Here is a 5,078-nt window from a genome sequence, read left to right on the forward strand (position 1 = left end):
TCCACGCATAGCATTACTCCCGTCTATATTCGGATGAAAAACTACGTGGCATAACAATTCACACGACCATAGTATTCATGGTCACTTCTGTAAGAACATCAAATCCAAGAATTCTGACAGAGTGCCCTGCTCTTCGTTTTCAAAGATGTGGAATAATAATTAATTAGCTTATAGTTACCATCATTTTCGGTTTTTTTCTCATCCATGGGTATGGTAGTTCCTTGTCTTGCGACATCGTGCTAAGTATATGAATTAAATTGTTGTATTTTAACACAAATAACCGTTTCCACAACCTCTCTTCGCCACGTCAACGCCGAAACTAATACTACCCCAACAAACAACTCAATAATAAAACAGCAGTGTTTAAGTTGGTTTCCTAGTAACGATGCTGACGCAATAATGGGGGTGGACGACTGGCCAGCAGAAATGGTTACAGGAGCAGTCGTCATCCACGCATAGTATTACTCCCGTCTATATTCGGATGAAAAACTGATAGCACATCTGTGCGAAACACATACCTACCACATTTTATTTGTCTGAAGCAATCACAGAGCACCTAAGAAACCTATCTGATTTCATGTTGAGTTGCTGGATGAATTTAGCCCAAATATGTACAGTTATGGCGTATTATATGCAAATTTGTAGTTAGTTTTTATTTAGAGAGGGTGGGTTTCTCCATGCACCGCGACCATTTTGATCTATTGTGCTCCCTCTATGATATTCTTCCAGTCTCTTTACGCTATCGATAAATGGTGCGTACCATCAGTCCCGCCGAGCAAGCGATTTCGGCCACTTGCTTACCGGTGTGCAAATTGGTAAATATGAGTTTTTATTTTATGCTGTGAAAGGGAGTGTATGTTAACACGAGAAGAAGACGAGCAGGGAAGCAGAGCGTGCCTGATGAATACTGGCGATAGTACCTTCGTAGCGGGCTAGCGTGAGCTCGTGATAATGGTGTCCCTGTAAAGGGTCGTTTTACGGAAGCTGGACGTTCCTGCTGGATGCCGGACGAAGCTCTCGACGTAGTCGGCTGTCCTGATGACAGCTGATGGTCCTATCCTTGTGGGGCGCCCACTCTAACGAGAGGCCGTGTCTGTCATTTGTTAGAGTCATCGTCAGCAATAATATGTCAGTTGTCAGAAAGTATAATGTTTCAAATGCATATACGATACATACAAGGCCTCTGCCAGTTCGGGCTCAGTACAGCAGATTATTCCCTATTTCTAGTAGCTTCCGGTACCATGGAAGTCTAGTCACTTGAACGGTCGTATGCTAACCGCCGCTAAGTTTAAGCATCTTATACTTTCTGTGTTGGGCTTTGCCTTGTCCAGTGTTGCGAAGATTTTCATTATCATGGTTTTGTATGACTTCTGCTTGTTGCCTGCATAATTTTGTCATATAATCATATATTTACGGAAGTTTTAAAGCCACGTGTAAATCGCAAACCAGTGTGCGCCTTGTATAATTGCCAATGGTGCAGAGACCCTTGTTCTGCAGGCACTGCAATTTCATTAGATGGATATCTGCCGCAAATTCCAGGCGGGACTAATGTAAGTCATTACGGACCTAATGAGAGCTTTGTGGAGGGCCAGTTTAATGTTACCACTTAATCGCTCACTTCTGAATAAGGAATATACTCTAATAAATATTCTGAAGGCTTTGGCTTCGATCATTTTTATGTGCAACCTCGATGTAACCCTCCTATCGAAGATTACACCGAAATATTTTAGAAGCGGACGAATACTGCGAGAGAGGTAGATCCCCCGAGTCTTACCTTCATTAATTTTGATATTCCAGAGCCCACACCAGGTCTCCATTGAGCTGAGACCGCGCTGGAGTTTTCTAACAGTAAAACCCTCCTTATGATCTGTCGCATAGACAGATGTCGTCTGCAAAAGGGGGTAGATGAATGCCTTGTGTTCGGGGGGCATCATTTATGTATATATTTTAAAGAGTAGGGGACAGGACTGAACCTTATGGCACCCGTGCTTGCATTTCCCTTGGTGTAAATATTTTCCCTTCCCCCGAAACACTGTTTTTTTGTTGTTGTTGTTGTTGTTGTTGTTGTTGTTGTGACAGAAAGAGCCAACGTAGTAGCCAACGTGAGAGCACACGTAGTACAGACAAGCAGCGGCATTCACACAAGAAGACTACATTAAATAACACCTGTACAGTGTGAAAACAAGAACTAGCCGCTCCAGCACTTAGACATAGGGCGAGTAACCCTAAGAATTTTAAAGTTTAAATTTAAAATTTAGAGAAAATTTTAAAAGATTTTAAAAAAAATCATAACTAAAGATTTTTAGAGTGCTACTACAAGAATATCGGGTTTGACGTGTGCAACATAATCTACATACCAGACACATATCAACGATGTAGATGTTGATAATACGAAGAACGTGACATTGTGTTTTTAAATGTTAAGTTTTAGACTGGGTTCAGTGTGGCAGCAACGTTAAGAGTATACACCTGATGATGGCCGATAGAGGCCGAAACATGTAGTGTAGAAAGAACAAGATCAAAGACATATAAATGTATATTGTTTGCACTTAGGACGGAGTTTGTATCATTTATAGCCAAAAAAACTTGATCTAACTGGTCGAAAATTCCATTTTAGACCAGTTATATAGCAAGCCAGAGTGTAATGTTGTATCAAAGGCGTTTTCGATGTTCAAGAACACAGCGACCGTAGATATCTTATTGTTGAAATTATGGGTCATGTTGTCTGTTAGCTTCGTACATTGCAATTTCGTGCTATGATGTGCACGGAAACCAAAATGGCTTGTGTTAAACAGGGGGGGAATTTTGGGTCCTTGCAGTGTTTCGGTAAAGTTAAGAGTTTTATTTCCTTCCAAGGATTTGGAAATTGGGACAAGCGAAGTAATGACTGAATAAATGGGTCAAGCGTACCAATCAATAATCGCCTTGGAAGGTGCCTGAGGCCTTCATATAGTATGCCATCAATTCCGCAGGCCTTTCTCAATTTCAAAGGATCTGTTCATTTCTGTAAAACACATAGTCCTGTCCTGTGAGGGGGCTGTTGTCTACGTCTTCGAGTAGAGCTTTAACTATAGCCTCCATCCGCCGTTCATGGTTTTCGTCGCTCAAATCATATGGTATGAACTGTATTTCCAATCAGTCAGCAATTGCGTTGTATTTCTCGGATGGACCAAATTTAAGATCTGTAGCACCATGAATAGCAGTTAGTGTCCTTTGTCCATCCTTTATGAAGGATTTCGGAATGGGCGTTGCCAATTATTTATTCCCACCTTTCAGATGTCTTTTTAGGGGCCATTCACATGATTGATTTCGAGACCCAATTAACTACCGTCTTACACACTGGATCCCTGGCTTTTTGCCAGAATTTTCTTAGCCTTTGCTTATGTTTTAACAACGGATGTAGACCAGGAAGGTTGTTGTTGATGTCTGAAAGTGTAATCTCACTTGTCAACAACCTATACGCCGAAGCATAGTAGTTGTAAAGTCCCGCATCTCTTTATCAGCTTCTGCCCACGAGTTAATTTTGATTTGAGGTGATACTAATTCAGAGGCGAGGCTTTGAAACCGATTCCAATCTGTGGATTTTTCTATAGGTTCCGAGAGATCCTAATTTTGACATGATCCAATAGATCCAATATATGGAATACTATTGCTAGTGTGTCGGACGTCCACATCCTTATAGTACTTTTGTTGCTAGGAGGCGCTCGAACCAATGGACGTTGGGCTGCCGTCGTGTGCACTGATCGGCGCTGGTTGAGTAGCGCTCGCTTTCGTTTTTAATTACTGTGGGTTGGTCGCAGACCTCTCTACAGCAGGCATGTCAAACTCAACTTGTACAGAGGGCCACCTCAGTCCTATAAATAATAGTCCAGGGCCGCACTTCAAAATAGAAATATACATTAGATTTTGATACAAGGAAATTTAATTCTATTTATTATTTAGGAATAATTTCAATATAATTACCTAAAGTCACATATCTTACTGTTTTAAAAAGCAAGAGAATGCAATTTTTGACAAGTATCAAACAACTTTTCAATAGGTAAAAAGAGAGATTACACAAGAAATTATGTTAGAAATAGCAAAACATTGAATTTCCTGCAGCCTGCTAATTTATGTCTGCGTGAGACTTCTTGTCTTCTGGTCTGTTGGAAAATTGTTTTTACAAAAAATATTTCTACTAAAATTTTAATATAAATTAGCTCTAAAAGTTGAGGGGCCCCACTTTGTGGCTATGGGGGCCGCATGTTTGCACAGCTGTTCTACAGCGTCTAGATCGGTCCAGATTAGCTCTGGGACACAGGTTAGAACGGTTAGAATATCATCTGAAATCTCAGTAGCTCTTAACTCTTAACGTTGTTGCCAACATTATAGAACCGTGTAATCAAAACAATACCCATTATATGGAAGCGAAAATACAACATGGAAAAAATAAATATTAATTCGCAGCATCGTATTCTGAAACTCAAGTAATATTTATTTCTTTTGAAAAATGTCATAAACTACAAGTACATACTCATTTAGCTTTACCTGGTTGGACGTGCGCAAGTATCAGCTCTGCATTTGCTTAAAGTATGATTTGAGAATGGGATGTGGGTTTAATTGCGCTATATTATAAAGATAAAATAAATTGATTAATGTTGGAAATGTAAATAACAATCTCTTATTACTCAGTTGTTGTTAGATATCTGACAGAACTAAACTTATGTCATAGTGACAACGAGTAAATATACAACTTGAAGCAATTTGCCCATGACATGCAGTATTACAGTGTAAAAGGATGTTTTGTCTCTGTTGACAATTCTGAACAAATTGAAATTTATTTCGAGTTTGATTCCATATGCTCCCTTGCATATTAACACACCTATCTGTATCAAATTTAGTGACTCGTGTCTGATTTAAATTTAGCGCGATTTGTGTACAGAAACGAAAGCAGGTAGTGCTGTAGTGTTTGGAAGCATGTTTGTGAGGTTTGTGAACGTGTGTTAATATTATTTTTAATTATGGAATACTTGTATTGAATATTTGTATAGTAATTTCTGCTGTGTCTGACTAAGTATATAGGAAAGAGAGTTATATCC

This window comes from Cryptotermes secundus, unplaced genomic scaffold (assembly GCF_002891405.2).
Source record: "Cryptotermes secundus unplaced genomic scaffold, Csec_1.0 scaffold2287, whole genome shotgun sequence".
In the NCBI taxonomy this organism is placed as follows: Eukaryota; Metazoa; Arthropoda; class Insecta; order Blattodea; family Kalotermitidae; genus Cryptotermes; species Cryptotermes secundus.